Source organism: Bos javanicus, chromosome 7 (genome assembly GCF_032452875.1).
Source record: "Bos javanicus breed banteng chromosome 7, ARS-OSU_banteng_1.0, whole genome shotgun sequence".
NCBI lineage: Eukaryota > Metazoa > Chordata > Mammalia > Artiodactyla > Bovidae > Bos > Bos javanicus.
The window spans coordinates 17105275-17130078 of NC_083874.1; the positions used below are offsets into that span (position 1 = coordinate 17105275).

At 41.2% G+C, this 24804-nt stretch overlaps 1 protein-coding gene across 2 annotated transcripts in view; it reads right to left on the reverse strand.

Annotated features, from left to right (window-relative positions):
• LOC133250780 (adhesion G protein-coupled receptor E3-like) overlaps positions 1 to 24804 on the reverse strand; it is a 117612-nt gene that overhangs the window by 47943 nt on the left and 44865 nt on the right. The gene's annotated exons all lie outside the window — the stretch shown is intronic.

Consider the following 24804-nt stretch of genomic DNA (forward strand, 5'->3'; position numbering starts at 1 on the left):
CATGTTGAAAGTGCCCCATCTTAATTCCTCCAGGTATTTCCATAGGAGACATACCTTAGCCATGGTTTAAAAGAGCAAACTAAGTGGATGCCCCCTGCCCAAGCCACAGTGTTAAAAACAAGATAGAGTATGAGAGCTGAAGTGTCCTTGCTATTTCTACTTAAAGAGAATAAAATATTAAACATTTTTTATTATTTAATTTAAAATTTATTTTTAATTGGAGGATACTTGTTTTTTTTAAATAAAATACTTCTTTAATTGAAGGATAATTGCTTTACAGAATTTTGTTGTTTTCTGTCAAACCTCAACATGAATCAGTCATAGGCATACATACATCCCCTTCCTTCTGAAACCCCCTCCCAATCCTACCCCCTCTAGGTTGATACAGAGCCGCTGTTCAAGTTTCCTGAGCCATACGGCAAATTCCTGTTGGCTATCTATTTTACATATGGTAATGTAAGTTTCCATGTTACTCTTTCCATACATCTCACCCTCTCCTCCCTTCTCCCCATGTCCGTATGTCTGTTCTCTATGTCTGTTTAAGATAATTGCTTTATGACGTTGGGTTGGTTGTGGGCATATAACAAGGTGAGTCAGCCAAAAGTATACATATGTCACCTGTCTCTTGAACCTCACCCCTACTGCCCCCCACCCCAGTCCACCTCTCAAAGTTGTCACAGAGCACTGAGTTGCACTCTCTGTGTTATATAACAACTCCACACTAGCTATTTATTTTACACATGGTAATGTATGTTTCAATGCTACTCTCTCAATTCATCACACCTTCCTCTTGCCCCCGCCTCCCTCTGCTGTGTCCACACATCCATTCTCTATGTCTGTGTCTCTATTCCTGCCCTGCAAATAGGTTCATCGGTACCTTTTTTTCTAGATTCCATATATATGTATCAATACACAATATTTGCATTTCTTAAAAGAGAATAAAATATTTTAAAGACTTACCACTCCAAGGCAAAAACAGACTTCGAGCCATCACGACAAAATGAAAGCAAAAATAGGAACTTACATCGTCTTTTATCTTTCTCTGGTGTTTCTCAGGGAGAATTGGGGGTTTTGTAATAGCTGCTATGGGACGGTCTTCTAGTATTGTGCAAATGAAGAGAATAGCAATTTTTTTTCTTTTTAAATACAGAAACAGAGACAGTTTACTGAAGGCTTCAACTTACTCTGAAATGCATTAAAAAAAATAAGATGAACGAATGAATGTGAATGAGTTAGTGGTTCAGTCATGTCCAGCTGTTTGCGACCCCATGGACCATAGCCCATGAAGGGAGAGGGCAATGCAGACATGGAGATACACTGAAAACACAAGTAAAGCTTTCACTGAAGATTGCAGGTCCATGTGCAGGACCCTCAGTCTGCTCCCACACCAGAAATGGCAATTGGTTTATAATTTGCCCCCAGCTGGGAAACTGTGAAGTTATTTTTAGTCCCCTATAGTTTCTTTGCATCTTGTTGTTCAGGAAGGTGTTTGTCCAGGTGGAACCACTGCAACAAACAGTCCCAGGTCCCAGCCTCTCTCAGGTACGTGGGTGTTCACTGTACAATTCTTGCAGCTTGGCAAGTTTTCCTAATAAAGTGATGTTTAAAAATCTTAAAGTACATTTCTTATAGAAGTCTTAGAAAACTTGGATTTAAAAAAGAAGAAAATAAAAGCTACATCTAATCTCTATGCTCAGAGCTCCTACTAATGTTAGAAAATTGTAATTAAATGCTGCATATTTTTTCTGTATCTTGGGATTATTGACGTTGGAGTTGGATTATTCTTTGCTGTAGGAGTCAGCTGTAAACTCCACCCACTAGGTGCTAGAAGTGCCACCCCCCAGATGTGATAGCCAAAACACTGTCTCACCTCCCATTCCCCCATCCTACCGTTTCTCCTCCTCCCACTGGTAACCACTCGTTTATACGCTACATCTGTGAGTCAGCTTCTTTTTTGTTATATATAGTCACCCATTTCTCACGTTTCTTAGATCCCACCTCTAAGTGATATCAGACAGTTTTTGTCTTTCTCTGTCTGACTTACTTCACTTAGCCTAATGCCCTCCACGTACATCCATGTTGCTGCAAATGGCAAATTCTCATTCTTTTCTACGGTTTAGCAGCATTCCACTGTGTTTGTGTATACACACACCCTCCACCAACACAAGGAACAGCTCTGCACATGGACATCACCAGATGGTCAGTACCAAAGTCAGACTGATTATATTCTTTGCAGCCAAAGGCGGAGAAGCTCTATACAGTCAGGAAAAAAAAAAAAAAAGACTGGGAGCTGACTGTGGCCCAGATCATGAACTCCTTATTGCCAAATTGAAGAAAAAAGGGGAAAACCACTAGGTCATTCAGCTATCACCTAAATCAAATCCCTTATGATTATACAGTGGAAGTGATAAATAGATTCAAGGAATGAGATCTGATAGAGTGCCTCAGGAACTATAGATGGAGGCTTGTAACATTGTACAGGAGGTGGTGATCTAAACCTTCCCCAAGAAAAAGAAACGCAAAAGGCAAAATGGTTGTCTGAAGAGCCTTACAAATAGCTGAGAAAAGAAGAGTCGTGAAAGGTAAGCGAGAAAAGGAAAGATATCCATGCAGGGGAGATAAGAAAGACTTCCTAAGTGATCAGTGCAAAGAAATAGAGGACAACAATAGAATGGGAAAGACTAGAGATCTCTTCAAGAAAATTAAAGATACCAAGGGAACATTTCATGCAAAGATGGGCTCAATAAAGGACAGAAATGGTACGGACCTAAGAGAAGCAGAAGCTATTAAGAAGAGGTGGCAAGAATACACAGAAGAATTGTACAAAAAGATCTTCATGACCCAGATGACAATGATGGTGTGATGACTCCCCTAGAGCTGGACATCGTGGAGCAAAGTCAAGTGGGCCTTAGGAAGCATCACTATGAACAAAGCTAGTGGAGGTGATGGAATTCCAGCTGAGCTATTTCAAATCCTAAAAGATGCTGCTGCTAAAATACTGCACTCAGTATGCCAGAAAATTTGGAAAACTCAACAGTGGCCACAGGACTGGGAAAGGTCAGTTTTCATTCCTTTTGGGAACATCAAAGAATGCTCAAACTACTGCACAATTGCAGTCATCTCACAAGCTAGTAAAGTCGTTGTCAAAGTTCTCCAAGCTAGGCTTCAACAGTACATGAACTGAGAACTTCCAGATGGTCCAGCTGGATTTAGAAAAGGCAGAGGAACCAGAGATCAAATTGCTAGCATCTGTTGGATCATAGAAAAAGCAAGAGAATTCCAGAAAAACATCTACTTCTGCTTTATTGACTATGCCAAAGCCTTTGACTGTGTGGATCACAATAAACTGTGGAAAATTCTGAAAGAGATGGGAATACCAGACCACCTGACCTGCCTCTTGAGAAACCTGTATGCAGGTCAGGAAACAACAGTTAGAACTGGACATGGAACAACAGACTGGTTCCAAATAGGAAAAGGAGTACGTCAAGGCTGTATAATGTCACCCTGCTTATTTAACTTCTATGCAGTGTACATCATGAGAAACGCTGGGCTGGATGAAGCACAAACTGGAATCCAGATTGCCAGGAGAAATATCACTAACCTCAGATATGCAGATGACACCACCCTTATGGCAGAAAGTGAAGAGGAACTAAAGAACCTCTTGATAAAAGTGAAACAGGAGAGTGAAAAAGCTGGTTTAAAACTCAACATTCAAAAAATGGAAGATCATGGCATCCGGTCCCATCACTTCATGACAAATAGATGGGGAAACAATGACAGACTTTATTTGTTTGGTCTCCAAAATTACTGCAGATGTTGACTGCAGTAATGAAATTAAAAGACACTTGTTCCTTGGAAGAAAAGCTATGACAGACTCAGATAGAATATTAAAAATCAGAGACATTACTTTGCTGATCAAGGTCCATATATTCAAAGCTATGTTTTTTCCAGTAGTCATGAATGGATGTGAGAGTTGGACCATAAAGAAGGCTGAGTGCTGAATAATTGATGCTTTTTAATTGTGATGTTGGAGAAGACTCTTGAGAGTCTCTTGGACAACAAGGAGATCAAACCAGTCAATTGTAAAGGAAGTCATTCCTAAATATTCATTGGAAGGACTGATGCTGAGGCTGATGCTCCAATACTTTACCACCTGATGTGAAGAATGGACTCATTGAAAACGGCCCTGATGCTGGGAAAGATTAAGGGCAGGAGAAGGGGATGACAGTGGATGAGATGGTCGGATGGCATCACCGACTCAATGGACATGAGTCTGAGCAAGCTTTGGGAGATGGTGATGGCCAGGGAAACCTGGTATGCTGCAGTCCATGGGGTCGCAAAGAATGAGACAAGACTGAGCAACTGAACAACCACCACAAATATATATATATATATACACACACACACATATACACACCATGTCTTTTTCCATTCCTCTGTTGATGGACACTCAGGTTACTTCCATATAGTCAGTAATGCTATGAACTTTAGGGTGCATAGCACCTTTAGGGTGTATCTTTTCAATTAAGTGTTTTTGATAATCCACAATAAGTGGTTTCTTGAAGGATATGTGATTTCAGATGATGCTGGAGAGATTAATTAAGTCTTGACACATAAAGGAGCATGATGGGCTCCACTTATGACACATAAGTGGGCATCAGGGCTAATATTCAGAATTTTCAAAGTCCAAACAGGGCCAGGAATATCAGGGTGTTAGTTCCCATTCTGATCTAATATTTCTGACCAAAATAAACTTGCAAATTTGAGGGGATGGGTGGGGAGGAATCAGAAGAAGGAAGTCTCTTTTTTTCTGCTTTTCTAAGAAATATGATGTCTACAGACTAGCTTTTACTTAGAGGCTGCTTTTCAGTCAAGCCCTACAAAGATGAAGTTATCAAATCACTGAGCTGATCTCTTCCAGATGGAGGCCCAAGTTTGTGAGATGCTGAATGACCCACCATGGCCTTTCTCTCTGCATTCACCTCTCGGCCCCAACATATGCCCAACAACAACTTGATCATGCTATATTCTCCACCTGAATCTTACTTCCTTCCATCAGAGACCAGATCGATGCCTTTCATTCATAGAAGGCTATTTCTATTTTCTTTTCTTTTAGTTAATTTTTTTACATACAAAAATGCCTTGCATAATGAATATATGCAACTCGATGAGTTTGTAGATGAGTACACGCTCATAAGATCATCACTGATGCCAAAATATTGGTCCTCTGTACACAATCCTGAAATGAGATATGGTGACAGAGTTTTGAAGGAGAAAGAGCAGATTTATTCTTTGTCAGGCAAAGAGGGAGTATAGCAAGCTAGTGTCTCAGGAAGTGTTCTCCCCTCTCCAGGGGGAGGCCAATTGAGACATGGAAATCTTTTCAGTCCCTCAGAATATTCTCCAATGTCCCCTTCTGGTCAGTACCATCCTCCCAACCCTGGAATTAACCCATCTCCTGATTTCCACCACCACAGATTATTTGTGTCTGTTCTTGAACTTTATATAAATAGACTCTTACCATCTGTTGTCTCTTCAATTGCTCTTCTTTTGTTAATTGTTGTCTATTAGATTTATCCATGTTGGGGCATATAGCTGTGTTTTGTCCTTTTTCACTGGTATATGGGATTCCATTCCATGAATATACCCTAATCTATTTATCCATACATATCAATTGGTGTATATAGGTACTCATTTCTCTTGGGAATATGCCTAGGAGTGGAATTACACACACACACACACACACACACACACACACACACATAGCAGAAAGTATATATAGATAACTATAGATAGGGATAAAGATTACAGAGATACAGTAGATGTGGCAAAATAATTTTCCAAAGTTCTTATACCAGCATTTATTGTTTCTCCCACATTTCTTAAATGGCCTGCACTGAGAAATGGGGTGCTTTAACTATGAACTATCTGGTTGCTATACTTGCTTCCTAGATACTGACGAGTATTTTTTGCCAGACTAGGTTGTTTAGCTCTCTAAGGGTGGCACCCTGATGCATGTTGCTGCAAAAACCCACTTCCCTCATTTTCTTCCTGTGGTACTAGCAGAACTCAGGGTGCACACAAGGAATGAATGTGTGTTTGGTTATTTTTTTAAATCAATTTATCTTTTATTGAAGGATGATTGCTTTACAGAGTTTTGCTGTTTTCTGTCAAACCTCAGCATGAATCAGCCACAGGTGTACATATATTCCTTCCCTTTTGAACCTCTCTCCCACCTCCCTCCCCATCCCATTCCTGTAGGTTGATACGGAGCACCTGTTTGAGTTCCCTGAGACAAAGAGCAAATTCCCTTTGGCTATCCATTTTACATATGGGAAACAGTGTCAGACTTTATTTTTTTGGGCTCCAAAATCACTGCAGATGGTGACTGCAGCCATGAAATTAAAAGATGCTTACTCCTTGGAAGGAAAGTTATGACCAACCTAGATAGCATATTGAAAAGCAGAGACATTACTTTGCCAACAAAGGTCCATCTAGTCAAGGCTATGGTTTTTTCAGTGGTCATGTATGGATGTGAGAGTTGGACTGTGAAGAAAGCTGAGCACTGAAGAATTGATGCTTTTGAACTGTGGTGTTGGAGAAGAGTCTTTTTTTTTTTTTGCTGTACTTAATCATAATATATCCATTTTTTTACATTTTTTAACATTTTATTTTATTATTTAACTTTACAATATTGTATTGGTTTTGCATATATCAACATGAATCTGCCACAGGTATGCCTGGACTGCAAGGAGATCCAACCAGTCCATCCTAAAGGAGATCAGTCCTGGGTGTTCTTTGGAAGGACTGATGCTGAAGCTGAACTCCAATACTCTGGCCACTTCATGTGAAGAGTTGACTCATTGGAAAAGACCCTGATGCTGAGAGGGATTGGGGGCAGGAAGAGAAGGGGAAGACAGAGGATGAGATGGCTGGATGGCCTCACCGACTCGATGGACATGAGTTTGAGTGAACTCCGGGAGTTGGTGATGGACAGAGAGGCCTGGTGTGCAAAGGGTTGGACACGACTGGGTGACTGAACTGAATGTAAGTTTCCCTGTTACTCGTTCCGTACATCTCACTCTCTCCTCCTCTCTCCCCATGTCCATAAGTCTATTCTCTATGTCTGTTTCTCCAGTTTTGCCCTGTAAATAAATTCTTCAGTACCATTTTTCTAGATTACATATATATACACATTAGAATATGATACTTATCTTTCTCTTTCTGACTCACTTCACTCTGTATAATAGGTTCTAGCTTCACTCATCTCATTAGAACTGACTCAAATGAGTTCCTTTCTATGGCTGAGTAATATTCCACTGTTCATATGTACCACAACTTCTTTGTCCATTCATCTGTTGATGGACATCGAGGTTGCTTCCATGTTCTAGCTAGTGTAAACAGTGCTTCAATGAACAATGGGATACATGTGTCTCTTTCAATTTTTGTTTCCTCAGGGTATGTGCCTAGGAGTGGGACTGCTGGGTCATATGGTGGTTTTATTCCTAGTTTTTTAAGGAATCTCCATACCGGCTTCCATAGTGCCTGTATCAATTTACATTTGCACCAACAGTGCAAGAGTGTTCCCTTTTCTCCACACCCTCTCCAGCATTTATTGTTTGTAGACTTTTTGGTGATGGCCATTCTGACTGGTATGAGGTGATATCTCATTGTAGTTTTGATTTGCATTTCTCTAATAATGAGTGATGTTGGGCATCTTTTCATGTGTTTGTTAGCCATCCATATGTCTTTGGAGAAATGTCTGTTTAGGTCTTTTCCCCACCTTTTGATTGGGTTGTTTGTTTTTCTGATATTGAGTTGTATGAGCTGCTTGTATATTTTGGAAATTAATCCTTTGTTAGTTGTTTCATTTGCTGTTACTTTCTTCCATTCTAAGGGTTGTCTTTTCACCTTGCTTATAGTTTCCTCTGCTGTTCAAAAACTTTATTTTGAATCAGGTCCCACTTGTTTACTTTTTTTTTTATTTCTGTTACTCTAGGAGGATCTTGCTTTGATTTATGTCATTGAGTGTTCTGCCTATGTTTTCCTCTAAGAATTTTATAGTTTCTGGTCTTACATTTAGGTCTTTAACCCATTTTGAGTTTATCTTTGCATATGGTGTTAGGAAGTATTCTAATTTTATTCTTTTACATGTAGCTGTCCAGTTTTCCCAGTACAATTTATTGAAGAGGCTGTCTTTGCCCCATTGTATATTCTTGCCTCCTTTGTCAAAAATAAGGTACCCATAGGTGTATGAGTTTATTTCTGGGCTTTCTATCTTGTCCCATTGGTCTATATTTCTATTTTTGTGCCAGTACCATACTGTCTTGATGACTGTAGCTTTGTAGTATAATTTGAAGTTAGGAAGGTTGATTCCTCCAGCTCCATTCTTCTTTGTCAAGACTGCTTTGGCTATTCAGGGTCTTTTGTGTTTCCATATGAATTGTGAATTTTTTTGTTCTAGTTCTATGAAAAATGCCATTGGTAATTTGAAAAGGGATCACATTGAATCTGTAGATTGCATTTGGTAGCATAGTCATTCTCACAACATTGATTCTTCCTACCCAGGAACATGGAATATCTCTCCATCTCTTTATGTCATCTTTGATTTCTTTCATTAGTGTCTTATAATTTTCTGTGTACAGTTCTTTTATTTCCTTCAGATCAGATCAGATCAGTCGCTCAGTTGTGTCCGACTCTTTGTGACCCCATGAATTGCAGCACGCAAGGCCTCCCTGTCCATCACCAACTCCCGGAGTTCACTCAGACTCGCGTCCATCAAGTCAGTGATGCCATCCAGCCATCTCATACTCTGTCGTCCCCTTCTCTTCTTGCCCCCAATCCCTCCCAGCATCAGAGTCTTTTCCAACGAGTCAACTCTTCGCATGAAGTGGCCAAAGTACTGGAGTTTCAGCTTTAGCATCATTCCTTCCAAAGAAATCTCAGGGCTGATCTCCTTCAGAATGGACTGGTTGGATATCCTTGTAGCTAAGTCACTTCAGTCGTGTCCGACTCTGTGTGACCCTATGGACAGCAGCCCACCAGGCTCCTGCATCCACAGGATTCTCTAGGCAAGAATACTGCAGTGGGTTGCCATTTCTTTCTCCTGCAACTTTGCTAAATTCACTGATTAGCTCTAGTAAGTTTCTGATACTATCTTTAGGGTTTTCTAAGTATAGTATCCAGAGAAGGCAATGGCACCCCACTCCAGTGCTCTTGCCTGGAGAATCCCATAGATGGAGGAGCCTGGTAGGCTGCAGTCCATGGGGTCTCGAAGAGTCTGACACAACTGAGCGGCTTCACTTTCACTTTTCACTTTCATGCCTTGGAGAAGGAAATGGCAACCCACTCCAGTGTTCTTGCCTGGAGAATCCCAGGATGGCAGAGCCTGGTGGGCTGCCATCTCTGGGGTCACACAGAGTTGGACACAACTCAATCATCTCATCTGCAAACAGTGAGAGCTTTACTTCATCTTTTCCGATCTGGATTCCTTTTATTTCTTTTTCTTCTCTGATGGTTGTAGCTAGGACTTCCAGAACTATGTTGAGTTATAGTGGTAAAAGTGGACATCCTCGTTTTGTTTCTGATCTTGGGGGAATGCTTTCAGTTTTTCACCAATGAGAATAATGTTTGCTGAAGGCTTATCATATATGGCCTTTGCTATGTTGAGGTAGGTTCCTTCTACGCCCATTTTTTGAAGAGTTTTAATCATAAGTGTCAAAGGCTTTTCTGGCATCTATTGAGATTATCATATGGTTTTTATTTTTCAATTTGCTAATATGGCATATGACATTGATTTATTTGTGTATATTGAAGAATCCTTGCATTCCTGGAATAAACCCAACTTGATCATGGTGTAGGAGAAGGCAATGGCACCCCACTCCAGTACTCTTGCCTGGCAAATCCCATGGACTGAGGAGCCTGGTAGGCTGCAGTCCATGGGGTCGCTAGGAGTCGGACACGACTGAGTGACTTCACTTTCACTTTTCACTTTTGTGCATTGGAGAAGGAAATGGCAACCCACTCCAGTGTTCTTGCCTGGAGAATCCCAGGGACAGGGGAGCCTGGTGGGCTGCTGTCTCTGGGATCGCACAGAATCAGACACGACTGAAGCGACTTACCAGTACCAGCAGATCATGGTGTATGAGCTTTTTGATGTGTTGTTGAATTCTGTTTGCCAAAATTTTGTTGATGATTTTTGCATCCATGTTCATCAGTGAAATTGGCCTGTAGTTTTCTTTTTTTGTGCTGTCTTTGTCTGGTTTTGGTATCAGGGTGATGGTGGCCTCGTGGAATGAGTTTGGAAGTGTTCCTTCCTCTGCAATTTTTTGAGAGTTTTAGGAGGATGGGCATTATCTCTTCTCTAAATGTTTGATAGAATTCTCCTGTGAAGCCATCTGGTCCTGCTTCTTTGTTTTTGGGGAGATTTTTGATCACAGCTTCAATTTCAGTGCTTGTAATTGGGTTGTTCATAATTTCTATTTCTTCCTGGTTCAGTCTTGGAAGATTGAACTTTTCTAAGGATCTGTCTATTTCTTCCAGGTTATCTATTTTATGGCCATACAGTTGTTCATAATTGTCTCTTATAATCCTTTGTATTTCTGCATTGCCTGTTGTAACCTGTCCTGTTTCATTTCTAATTTTGTTGACTTGATTCTTCTCTCTTTTTTTCTTGATGAGTCTGGCTAAAGGTCTGTCAATTTTGTTTATCTTCTCAAATAACCATCTTTTAGTTTTATTAATCTTTACCATTGTTTCCTTCATCTCTTTTTCACTTATTTCTGCTTGGATCTTTATGATTTTTTTCCTTCTACTAATTTTGGTGGTATTGTTGTTGTTGTTGTTGTTGTTGTTGTTGTTGTTGTTCTCCTTCTTGTTTTTCCAGTTGTTTTAGGTGTAAAGTTAGGTTGTCTATTCGAAGTTTTTCTTGTTTCTTGAGGTAGGATTGTATTGCTATAAACTTGCCTCTTAGGACTGCTTTTGCAGCATCCCATAGGTTTTGAGTTGTTGTGTTTTCCTTGTCATTTGTTTCTAGAAAATTTTTTGATTTCCGTTTGATTTCTTCAGTAACCTGTTGGCTATTTAGAAGCGTGTTGTTTAATCTCCATGTGTTTGTATTTCTTACACTTTTTTTCCCTTGTATTTGATATCTAGTCTCATAGCATTGTGGTCAGAGAAGATGCTTGATATGATTTCAATTTTCTTAAATTTACTGAGGCTTGATTGGCGACCCATGATATGGTCTCTCCTGGAGAATATTCCATGTGCACTTGAGAAGAAGGTGTATTCTTCTGCATTTGGATGGAATGTCCTGAAGATATCAATGAGATCCAGCTCATCTAATGTATCATTTAAGACTTGTGTTTCCATATTAATTTTGTTTTGATGATCTGTCTATTGATGAGTGGAGTAAAGTCTCCTCCTATTATTGTGTTACTGTCAATTTCTCCTTTTATGTCTGTTAGTGTTTGTCTTATGTATTGAGGTGCTCCTATGTTGGGTGCATAAATATTTCCAATTGTTATGTCTTCCTCTTGGATTGATCCCTTGATCATTACGTAGTGAGCTTCCTTATCTCTTGTAATCTATTTTAATGTCTATTTTGTCTGATACGAGGATTGCTACTCCAGCTTTCTTTTGCTTCCCATTTGCATGGAATGTATTTTTCCATCCTCTCACTTTCAGTCTATATGTGTCTTGAGGTCTGAAGTGGGTTCCTTGTAGACAGCATATATATGGGTCTTGTTTTTGTATCCATTCAGCTAGTTTGTGTCTTTTGGTTGGAGCATTTAATCCATTTACATTTAAAATAATTATTGATATATATGTTCCTATTGCCATTTTCTTAATTGTTTGGGGTTGATTTTGTAGATCTTTTTTCTTCTCTTGTATTTCTTGACTATATAAGTCCCTTTAACATTTGTTGTAAAGCTGGTTTGGTGGTACTGAATTCTCTTGACTTTTGCTTGTCTGAAAAGCCTTTTATTTCTCCATCAATTTTGAATGCGATCCTTGGTAGGTACAGTAATCTTGGTTGTAGCTTTTTCCCTTTTAGTACTTTAAATATATCCTGCCATTCCTTTCTGGCCTGCAGAGTTTCTGATGAAAGATCAGCTGTTAAGCATATGGGGTTTCCCTTGCATGTTACTTGTTGCTTTTCCCTTGCTGCTTTTAATATTCTTTCTTTGTGTTTAGTCTTTGTTAGTTTGATTAGTATGTGTCTTGGTGTGTTTCTCCTTGGGTTGTCCTGTATGGCACTCTTTGTGCCTCTTGGACTTGAGTGACTATTTCCTTTTCCACGTTGGGGAAAATTTCAACTATAATCTCTTGAAAAATTTTCTCTTATCCTTTCTTTTTATCTTCTTCTGGGACCCCTTTAATTCAAATGTTGGTGTGTTTGATATGATCCCAGAGGTCTCTGAGACTGTCCTCAGTTCTTTTCATTTTTTTTACTTTATTCTGCTTTTCAGAAGTCATTTCCACCATTTTATCTTCCAGCTCACTGATTCGTTCTTCTGCTTCAGATATTCTGCTATTGATTCCTTCAGTAGTATTTTTAATTTCAGTAATTGTGCTGTTTGTGTCTGAATGCTTATTCTTTCATTCTTCTAGGTCTTTGTTAATTGATTCTTGCATTTTCTCCATTTTGTTTTCAAGGTTTTTTTTTTTTTTTTTTTAATCATCTTTACTATCATTATTCTGAATTCTTTTTCAGGTAGTTTGCCTATTTCCTCTTCACTTATTTGGACTTGTGTGTTTCTAGTTTGTTCCTTCATTTGTGCAGTATTTCTCTTATTTTATTTTATTTTTATTTTTTTAACTTATTTTGTTGAGGTCTCCTTTCCCAGGCTTCAAGGAAAGTTGAATTCTTTCCTTGAAGAAGGTTGAACTGTTTCTTCCCTCCTAATGTTGGTCCAGTGGTTTGTATGATGTGTCCAACCCTGAAATCCAGGACCCTGGCTGGCTCTTATGAGCAACTAGCCTTGCAAGTTTGAGCACACTCATTTATCTTTCTGGTCCACTGCTTCCTCTTCTGCAGAATGTGGAGTTAGCTGACCCCTCAGTCTCTCTACATCTGGGAAGCTTGGAACCCTGGCCTGAAGTCTACCAGTAGTTTTTCCTCTCTTCATCAATCAACAAATATCTGTGGATGTGCCCACATGCTCTGGCTCCTTGCTATATACATTTGGTTGATCATTACCCTGGTTTTCTCTATTTATGTTTTCTCTTTTCAAGTAAAATGATTTAAAAAACTAAAGAGCTATGAGAGGGGACTTAACTGGCAGTCCAGCTGTCAGATTTCCAGGCTTCCACTGCAGGGGATATGGGTTCCATCCCTGGTTGGGGAACTAAGATAGGGTGAGGTTTGTGCTGAGTTTTTTGTTTGTTTGTTTTTCCTCTAATGGGCAAGGCTGAGTGAGGTGGTAACCCTGTCTGCTGCTGATTGGGTTTGTATTTTTGTTTTGTTTGTTGTTTAGATGAGGGTTCCTGCACAGGGTGCTGTTGGTGGCTGGGTGATGCTGGGTCTTGTATTCAGGTGGTTTCCTTTGTGTGAGTTCTCACTATTTGATACTTAGGGTCTAGGGTCTTGGAGTCAGTGCTCCCACTCCAAAGGCTCAGGGCTTGATCTCTGGTCAAGAATAAACATTCCACAAATAGTTTGTTATGGCATTAAGTGGGATTAAAACAAATATCAAGAAAAGAGAAACCAAAGATGAGTCCCAGACAACTGACAGTTATAAAATCAGGCAAATAATAATTAAAATAATGGAATATACACTTATACATATATACCCATGAGCAAAGTGAAAACAGTCCAACAAAAATAAAGTACACTAGACTGACCTGGTGAACAAAGGAAATCAAAGATTATATTGATCAGTTAAGAACAAAACTAACTAAAGCACAAACTAGAAAACAAAACTAAAGCAAGGTGCCAAGTGGGGAATAAAGCAATGAAAACAAAACTAACAAATATGTTGCGAGGAAAGGAAAGAAAGAAAGAATAGACATGCAAAGTTAAATAGAGGTAGTTGAAAAAGATTTATATACATTAAAGATTAACTACAAGGGGCAAAGAAAAGTAGGAAAAACAAACAAAGGAATAAATGTAGAAAAAATATAATAGGTTTTAAAAAGTTAAAAATTAAAACTATAAAAAAAGAGAAGAAAAAAGTGGAAGAAGAAAGAAAAAAAAGAGGAAAACTCCACAGAAGTGCAAAAGCCCAATGTAGAGGCAGACGTTTATAACAACAATAGAAAGTGTGACTGAATATATACATACACATATACACCCATAAAGAAAACATTCCAGTATTCTTGCCTGGAGAACCCCCTCTCTGACAGAGAAGCCTGGCCGGCCACAGTCTACTGGGTCGAAAAGAGTCAAACACTACCGAAGCAACCCTACACGCATAGAAGCAAGACTTTTGTTTTGCCTGTGGCCGCTCTGCCCCAGTGAGAGTTGAGTGTGAAGGTGGCGCAGCTGCTTGGCTTGCGGGGACCCTGCCGGCACCAAGTGTGTAGGGACATGGACTGCCTCTGCCACAGGAGTTATGGTCCTATCAGAGTCTTTTTTCGAGTCTCTTGTAGCTGGCGATCAGAAGGTCTCTTTGGCCACTCTTTCTCCTTAGCTCCACCTGTTCAGGCACTTAGAGGGCTTCCTTGCCTGGGGTCCTTCTCTGTTGTGTGGTGTATCAGGCACATAGCACCCTCCCCGCCCCTCCCACCCCTAACCCCTCCCCCTCCAACCCGCTCCCCCCCGCCCCCCTGCCAGGTGTTTGATGAGCCAGCCTCTCTATTGTTCAGCTGCAAATGCTGACATGTAGGGGGAGAGAAGCTATGGGGATTGTTCCACCCCCTGCACGTGACTCAGCAGTATCACCATGCTTCCATGGCTGCCTGGCTTTCCTTCACCCTCATTTCCCACCACGATCTCCTCTCTCACATCCCCTCAACCCGTCTCTCCGCAGTCAACAGAGGCTCTTGCCCTGGGATTGCTCCACAATCGATAAGCTCCAGCTCCCAGACGCTGCACCTTCCTGGGGGCCAGTGTTCCTGTCCAGGGTATGTATGGCTGTGGCAAGGACTGTCTGATTCTCATTCCATTTAGGCTGCCACAGATCAGCTGTTTCAGTCTCAGCCTTTAAATGTTTCTCCTCTGACTCAAGACAATTGCCCTGATGTGGGAATTGGACCCCCGCTTCAGTTTCCCCACCCACTGAGGGCAGGTCCAGTCCTACCAACACTCCTGTTTTTTTCCCTAGTTCCTTCATCCTACCGAGTTTTGCGTGGTTCTATATACTCTTTTCCACTGGTCTGGTACTCCTGTCTGCACTCAGCTGGTGTTCTGCATGCACTTCTGTGTCTGAAGGTCTATTCCTGATATATCCCTGGAGAGAGATGTACTCCACGTCCACCTACTCCTCCGCCATATTGTTCTCTTGTGTTCGGTTATTAATTGTAATATGCAGTATGACATTCCCATTTCACAGACATCATCTTTAAAGACAAGTTGAACTTAAAAATATAAGATGAACCGTAAGTACATTTATTTATTTTATTTATTTATTTTTTCTCTTAATTTTATTTTATTTAACTTTACAATATTGTATTGGTTTTGTCATATATCAAAATGAATCTGCCACAGGTATACATGTGTTCCCCATCCTGAGCCCTCCTCCCTTCTCCCTCCCCATACCATTCCTCTGGGCCGTCCCAGTACACCAGCCCCAAGCATCCAGTATCATGCATCGAACCTGGACTGGCGACTCGTTTCATATATGATATTATACATATTTCAATGCCATTCTCCCAAATCATCCCACCCTCTCCCTCTCCCACAGAGTCCAAAAGACTGTTCTATACATCAGTGTCTCTTTTGCTGTCTTGTACACAGGGTTATTGTTACCATCTTTCTAAATTCCATATATATGCATTAGTATACTGGATTGGTGTTTTTCTTTCTGGCTTACTTCACTCTGTATAATAGGCTCCAGTTTCATCCACCTCATTAGAACTGATTCAAATGTATTCTTTTTAATGGATGAGTAATACTCCACTGTGTATATGTACCACAGCTTTCTTATCCATTCATCTGCTGATGGACATCTAGGTTGCTTCCATGTCCTGGCTATTATAAATAGTGCTGCGATGAACATTGGCTTACACGTGTCTCTTTCAATTCTGGTTTCCTCAGTGTGTATGCCCGCAGAAATCCCTTGCATTCCTATACACTAATAATGAGAAAATAGAAAGAGAAATTAAGGAAACAATTCCATTCACCATTGCAATGAAAAGAATAAAATACTTAGGAATATATCTATCTAAAGAAACTAAAGACCTATATATAGAAAACTATAAAACACTGGTGAAAGAAATCAAAGAGGACACTAATAGATGGAGAAATATACCATGTTCATGGATTGGAAGAATCAATATAGTGAAAATGAGTATACTACCCAAAGCAATTTATAGATTCAATGCAATCCCTATCAAGCTACCAATGGTATTCTTCACAGAGCTAGAACAAATAATTTCACAATTTGTATGGAAATACAAAAAACCTCGAATAGCCAAAGCGATCTTGAGAAAGAAGAATGGAACTGGAGGAATCAACCTGCCTGACTTCAGGCTCTACTACAAAGCCACAGTTATCAAGACAGTATGGTACTGGCACAAAGACAGAAATATAGATCAATGGAACAAAATAGAAAGCCCAGAGATAAATTCACGCACATATAGACACATTATCTTTGACAAAGGAGGCAAGAATATACAATGGATTAAAGACAATCTCTTTAACAAGTGGTGCTGGGAAAACTGGTCAACCACTTGTAAAAGAATGAAACTAGAACACTTTCTAACACCATACACAAAAATAAACTCAAAATGGATTAAAGATCTCAACGTAAGACCAGAAACTATAAAACTCCTAGAGGTGAACATAGGCAAAACACTCTCCGACATACATCACAGCAGGATCCTCTATGACCCACCTCCCAGAATATTGGAAATAAAAGCAAAAATAAACAAATGGGACCTAATTAAACGTAAAAGCTTCTGCACAACAAAGGAAACTATAAGCAGGGTGAAAAGACAGCCTTCAGAATGGGAGAAAATAATAGCAAATGAAGCAACTGACAAACAACTAATCTCAAAAATATATAAGCAACTCCTACAGCTCAATTCCAGAAAATATTTTTAGTTTTTTAAAAGAACTTCCATATTGCTCTACATAGTGGATGCACCAATTGATGGTCCTACCAGGAGTGTTCTTTACAGCACTGAACTTTATTTCCCTCACCAGTCACATCCACAACTGGGCATTTTTTCACTTTGGTTCAGCCTCTTCATTCTTTATGGAGTTATTTCTCTGCTATTCTCTAGTAGCATATTGGGCACCTAGTCATCTGGGGAGTTCATCTTTCAGTGTCATATCTTTTCATACTGTTCATACAATTCATGGGGTTCTCAAGGCAAGAATACTGAAGTGGCTTGCTATTCCCTTCTCCAATGGACCACGTTTTGTCAGAACTCTCCACCATGACCCATCTGTCTTGGGTGGCCCTACACAGCATGGCTCATGGTTCATTGAGTTCGACAGGACTGTGATCCATGTGATCAGTTTGGTTAGTTTTCAGTCATTGTGGCTTTCATTCTGTCTGTCCTTTGATGGATAAGGATAAGAGGCTTGTGGAAGCTTCCTGAAGGGAGGGACTGGCTGTGGGGGAATCTGGGTCTTGCTCTTGAAGGGTTGCAGCTGTGAGCCATGTGTTACACTAGGATCTGTGACCTCTGGAGGAGAGAATTTCAATCCAGGGTCAGCGACAAGGTTTGAATACTTGGAGATTTTTGTGCAGCAAAGTTTTATCAAAATATAACAGAGATGGAGAAAGCTTCTGACACAGACATCAGAAGGAAACAGAAAGAGAGCCCGCTTGCTAGTTTTTAGCAAGGTGTTTTATGTCTGCTGGTGAGCTGTTAATCAGATAAATGAGACACCTCAAGGCTGAGGGAGTTTCACCAGGCCCCTCTCTCACAGTATGCATTTTTGAGATAGAATGGCGTGAGGTGTCATGCCCCAGCCGAAAACAATTGATACGAACACTGGTTTGTGGAGCCATTATCAGCCCAAGGTTTGAGAAAAGAAAAAAATGGTTAGTCTTAGGCAGAACTGGTTTTGTCAACAAAAAAAGGGGAAAAAAATACATCTGTCACTTGCACTTTATTTTTTCCTGATGCCTGGGGACCTCTGGCCTCCTACCTATTACCCTCTCATTTCCCCCTTTTCTTTTAGGAGAATTATGTTGCCTAGGGAATGGGGTGGCATTCTCATCCCACAACTGCTTCCACTGATAAGGGGTGTTGTCCCTAAATTCGTGAGGCAACATATTCTCCTAATCCTCGTTTTAAGGGTCTCTGATCTAGAGGCCCCAGGTAGTAGTTGGAGGAAGCTGTGGCACTCGTAGGAGTTTGGCCAACTGTTTGTAACTTAAAAGCCTTCATGTGGCTAGAAACAAATCCAACTACACAGTTACAGATGCATGGAACAAAGAGCAAAAACAGAACAATCAGCAAAGTTAAAAGTCACCTTATGTCCATAGTTAAGGTACAAAATGTTACACTAGTCCATTTTAGGATTGTTAGATGTCATCAGATTAAGAAGAGGGATCACATATGATTGTTGCTGTCGAAGGTAGTTGCAGACTTGGAGAAAGTCCTTTCCCTGACGTGGAGATGCCCACCCTGGGAAGCCTTCCACCGATGAGGAGGGGAGCACTCCGCAGACCCAGCAATTAGACCTGTTGTGGAATGTGGCTTAGGAATGAGCCCAGGACAGGAAGGTGGTGTCTTGAGAGTCAAACAGCAGAGTCAGGATTTTTGGAGTCAGCAGATGCAGGGCCACAGAGATTATTGGGCCCATATAAGAAGTGAAAAGTAAAATCATAGAGAATAAAGACATTAAAATGACATCACTTAGTCTGAGGGGTCAGTATGCCACTTTTTAACTCAAGTGTGGTATACCCATGAATCAGTTCTTGGCACCTTGACAGCCGTGAGAGAAGAAAGAGTAACCTGTTAAGGGCCTTCCCAGAGGGGCTTGAGAGATTGCCCCCACCCCCAGGTCCCAATGTCTTTATCAGGACCTCAGTTCCTGGCTCAAACAGTGGCTTGCTTGACTCAGAGGCTGAGTCAGGAGTCCCTTCCTGGAATTCCTGGGGAGAGAGACTTTGGTTTTAAAACCTGTCCAGCCACCACCACAGCATAATCTGTTTTCTGCTTCCCATCCCAAACAACAGAACTGTCATCTGTAAATAATTTCATGTCAGAATGATCTGATAGGGTGCCCATTAGATCTTCCCGAGCTGTATAGTTTAAGGTTAGAAATAGGGAACAATCGTGATCGGGTGTTTCATTTTTTTCTCAGGAAGGAAAGTGGCAGGATTTAAGTTTTCACAAACTTTAAGCTTAATTATTGGTCCTTCTAACAACAATGCTGATATTTAAGAAGCCAACTGTCTGTCATCCAGATATTAACTTTAGAGCTTAAGATTTCACTGACATCATGGAAGTCAGTACAGTAAGAATTCGCCCATTAAAACTTAAGAGCTTCAGGTACTATTAAAGCAATAGTAGCAATTACTCTTAGACACTTGGCCACCGACATGCCACTACATCTAATTCTCTACTCAGGTATCCTAAAGGTTGCTGGTGAGGTCCTCGAGGTTGTGTCACAACTCCCTAGGCCATACCTTTTCTTTCAGTGACAAACATATTAAACTCTGATCCCGTGGGCAAGCTCAAAGCAGGAAATGCAGGAGATCAGATCGAAGAGCCTTAAAAGTCATTTGAGTATCTGGAGACCAAATCATCTTGTTGGTTTGGGCTTGTTGAGTTTCAGTTATAAGTTTATATAAAGGCTGGACAAGTTTCCCATAACCCGGAATCCAAATGCTGCAGTACCTGTGATGACCCCAAATCCTCTCGATTGTCTTAAAGTAATAGGTAGGGGATAATTTAGTATAGGCTTAATTCTCTTGGGCCTATGGCTCTCATCCCTTTGGGTATGATTAGGCCTTCAAATCAATGACTGAACAATATTTGGCTGATGCAGGAATTTCAGACAATAAAGTGTAAGAATTAGGCACCATGGGGTGTAAAGGAACCACAGTCTCATTTATTATTTGTAAATCTTGAACTAATCTCTATTTATCATTTGACTTTTTCACACCCAAAATAGGAGTGTTGCATGGACTGTTGCAGGGAATTAATAGCCTCTGCTCCTTTAAATGTTCAATGACAGGTTTTAACCCTTCTTTAACCTCGGGCTTTAGAGGATACTGCTTTTGATGTGGAAATATGTGAGGGTCTTTGAGCTTGACAGTGACAGGAATAGCATTTTGGGCTTGGCCCACAGTTTTTCCATCATCCCACACTCTAGGATTTACATTTTGTTCAGTTAATGGGAAAGAAATAGAGGGCTTCATATTCATGAAAACAGAGGCATGGACCTTGCTCAGCATATCCCTCCCCAAAAGGGGTGAGGGAGACTCTGGCACGATCAGAAACTCGTGTGAAAACCGCACAGAGTCCCAGTTGCAGCTTAGAGGACAACTGAAATAATAACATTTGGCTCATCCAGACAGTCCCATTACAGTAGTGGATTGGGGGAAAGTGGGCCAGGGACTTCAGTAAGCACAGAGTAAGTTGCCCTGGTGTCCAAAAGGAAGAAAACAGATTGCCCCCCCGCCACACACACAAGAGTTATTAATATCTGGGATTCCTCAGGTGTATTTAGAATGGGAGCTTGTGTGGGTACCTTCAGTCTTGATTGTCCTGAGAGTCTGACCTCTGGGGCCTATGTCTCTGGGGGCAGTCTCTTCTGTGCGGTCCTTTGAAGACAGGACATGCACCCAGGGGTGGCTTAGAAGCCTGAGGGCAATCCCACTTGAGATGCCCCTCCTTTCCACAGTAATAACAAATCCATCCCTTTCCACCAGGGTCCCTCTGGGCACTTTTTTCAGTCTGTCTCAGAATGGTTCTGACCGTCATTATTAGGGCTTCAGTCTGTTCCTTGGTCTTTCTCTGCCTTTCTTTCCTCTTCTCATATTCCCCTCCATAATAAACTGTCTGAGTCAGTTGCAACAAATTATCTAAAGACTGATTTGATACATACACTTGTTTCAGTAGCTTATGGCAGATATCTGGAGCCAACTGAGTGAGAAATCTGTCCTTTCAGATCACTCTTCCCTCTTCACTTTCAGGATCAATCTCAGGGAATCTGTGAAGGGCTTCTCACAGTCTGTCTAGGAATTTACCAGGTGTTTCCTTCTCTTCCTGTTCTATGTTTGCCAATTTGGCATAGTTTAAAGTCTTAGCATATGCTTGTCTGAGTCCTTCAAGAATACACCTGACAAAATGACTCTGACCCCATCGCCCTTTAGCTGTGCTATAGTCCCAGTCTGATTCTTTTTTTTTAATATAAATTTATTTATTTTAATTGGAGGCTAATTACTTTACAATATTGTATTGGTTTTGCCATACATCGACATGAATCTGCCACGGGTGTACTCGTGTTCCCCATCCTGAACCCCGCTCCCACCTCCCTCTCCATACCATCCCTCTGGGTCATCTCAATGCACCAGCCCTGAGCATCCTGTATCATGGATCGAACCTGGACTGGTGATCCGTTTAACATATGGTAATATACATGTTTCAATGCCATTCTCCCAAATCATCCCACCCTCTCCCTCTCCCACAGAGTCCAAAAGACTGTTCTATACATCTGTGTCTCTTTTCCTGTCTCACATACAGGGTTATTGTTACCATAATTCTAAATTCCATATATATGCGTTAGTATACTGTATTGGTGTTTTTCTTTCTGGCTTACTTCATTCTGTATAATAGGCTCCAGTTTCATCCACCTCATTAGAGCTGATCCAAATGTATTCTTTTTAATGGCTGAGTAATACTCCACTGTGTATATGTACCACCGCTTTCTTATCCATTCATCTGCTGATGGACATCTAGGTTGCTTCCATGTCCTGGCTATTATAAATAGTGTTGTGATGAACATTAGGGTACATGTGTCTCTTTCAATTCTGGTTTCCTCGGTGTGTATGCCCAGCAGTGGCATTGCTGGGTCGTATGGCAGCCAGTCTGGTACTATAGTTGGGGCCACCTGATTTCCAGTAGGGAGGGTGGCTATCTTGTCTTACCTCTTTTCTGCTAATTCATTACCAAGCCATTCATCTCCATAACTCCATAACTCAATAGCTTTCTCCAAAGCTCAAGTTTTTGAGTCAGGAGTTAGCATCTGCCCCAGGATATACATTACATCCTTCAAGTAAGGTCATAAAGCAGAATAACACCCTTAAAGTCTCTAATATATTTTTCTGGGTCCTCTAAATAGTCTCCCAGGTCTTCTTTGATTCTTTGTATTTCTTGATAAGAAAAAGGCTCATTTGAAACTCTCACAGATTGATTATTTTTCCTGGTGGGTGCTTCATGGAGAGGCAACATCTTGTTTGGCTGTTCCTCAGCCTGGTGGGCTGCCATCTATGGTGTTGCAAAGAGTTGGACACAACTCAAGTGACTTAGCAGCAGCAGCAGCAGCCTCTTTGGCTGCCCTTCACTTTTGATCCCAAGGATAGATTGGAGAAACCTGTTTTTCCTTATCTCTTTGTCTCCTGTCCTCCATCTCATCCTGTATGTCACTCTTAGTTTTAGCTATCTGAGCTTCTTTTACTTTGATTGTCTGAGTTTCAGTTGAAACCAGAGTAGTCCGAGGTTATATTGAGACAGCAGTTTGAACTGCTACTGAGACTGGAGCGGTTTGAAATTCAGTTTGAGTTTCTACCAAGACAGAGGCAACCTGCCCCTGAGGGGTGCCCTGACTTTCAGTTTGCTCAGCTGGAAGCCCCCAGTATGGGGGCAAAGTAGGAGGACAGGAGGGAGCTGAAGGTTTCACACCCAAATCTATACCCTTAGGGCATAATTCTGGCATGTCTTAGAGAGAAAAAGAGGCAACACATATGCTACTTCTACCCATTCCCCTTGTTTTCTACAGAACTGGTCTAATTGTAAGACAATATTATAATTAAAGATGCTCCAACCGGCCACTGTTTCCCTTCCTCCAATGGATACCATGGCCATGCAGTATCACCTAGGAAGATCAGGTGAGTCTTTTTAAGCCCTGGGGGTCGAATCTATCCCAGTTTTTCAGGATGCAATTCAAAGGAGCGAGGCTGGAACTGTCAGCTCCCATCTGTAAGAGAGAAAAAGCAGCATCCAGCGGCCTTTTCTACCAGCGATGTCCCTCCCTGGTCTAGGTGGGGGGTTGAGACAGGAGCTAGAGCTCCACCTAGCTACCGAACATGCTTTTGTCTGTCAATTCAATTCAGTTCAGTTCACTTGCTCAGTCGTGTCGGACACTTTGTGACCCCATGAATCTCAGCACGCCAGGCCTCCCTGTCCATCACCAGCTCCTGGAATTCACTCAGACTCACATCCATCGAGTCAGTGATGCCATCCAGCCATCTCATCCTCTGTCGTCCCCTTCTCCTCCTGCCCCCCAATCCCTCCCAGCATCAGAGTCTTTTCCAATGAGTCAACTCTTCACATGAGGTGGCCAGAGTACTGGAGTTTCAGCTTTAGCATCATTCCTTCCAAAGAAATCCCAAGGCTGATCTCCTTCAGAATGGACTGGTTGGATCTCCTTGCAGTCCAAGGGACTCTCAAGAGTCTTCTCCAACACCACAGTTCAAAGCATCAATTCTTCGGCTCTCAGCTTTCTTGATGATCCAACTCTCACTTCCATACATGACCACAGGAAAAACCATAGCCTTGACTAGATGGACCTTTGTTGGCAAAGTAATGTCTCTGCTTTTGAATATGCTATCTAGGTTGGTCATAACTTTCCTTCCAAGGAGTAAGCGTCTTTTAATTTCATGGCTGCAGTCACCATCTGTCTGTAGTGCATGATAAAACAACCAACAGCATGGATTCCAAGTCCTTTGAAAGTCTAAATTCTGACATGTTTGGTTAGTATTTCTAATTCCTCAGGCAGTAGTGAAATGGTCAAAGAGACCAGCAAAGGTGACTGAAGAAAGAAAGTTTGGTCCACACACTTCACCCATTTCTGGCCTCTCCCCTTGCAGGAACTTTGGGTGCCTCTTGGCCTTGGCAGGTCGGTATAAACCTCCAACAAGGCTTCCCTTGGGGCTGCCTTTGGTCATCATGAGGCGCCACAAAACCGCAAAACAGGGCTCAGTGATGGCTCCGTGGCCAATTTCACATCTTATTCATGCTGCTTTCACACACACAGGCACACCATAGAGTTAGTAAAGTGCTGTGGAAAGTGTGTTTACTAGGAGAACAGAGAACTAGAACTCCAAGCATCCTTACCTTGTCTTGAAGATCCCAGAGGAGCCCCCAAGATGAACGGTTGCTGCTCCAAGCCGTGTATTATACCAGGATTTGTGACCTCCAGAGGAGAGGATTTCAATCCAGGTCAGAGACAAGGCTTGACTACTTGGAGCTTTTTGTGTAGCAAAATTTTATTAAAGTATAATATAGATAGAGAAAGCTTCTGACATAGACACCAGAAGGAGATGGAAAGAGTGTCCCCTTGCTAGTTTTAAGCAAGGCATTTTATGTCTATTAGCGAGCTTCTGCTGCTGCTGCTGCTAAGTCGCTTCAGTTGTGTCTGACTCTGTGCGACCCCATAGACAGCAGCCCTCCAAGCTCCGCCATCCCTGGGATTCTTTGTAATGAGATAAAAGAAACACCTCCAGGCTGAGA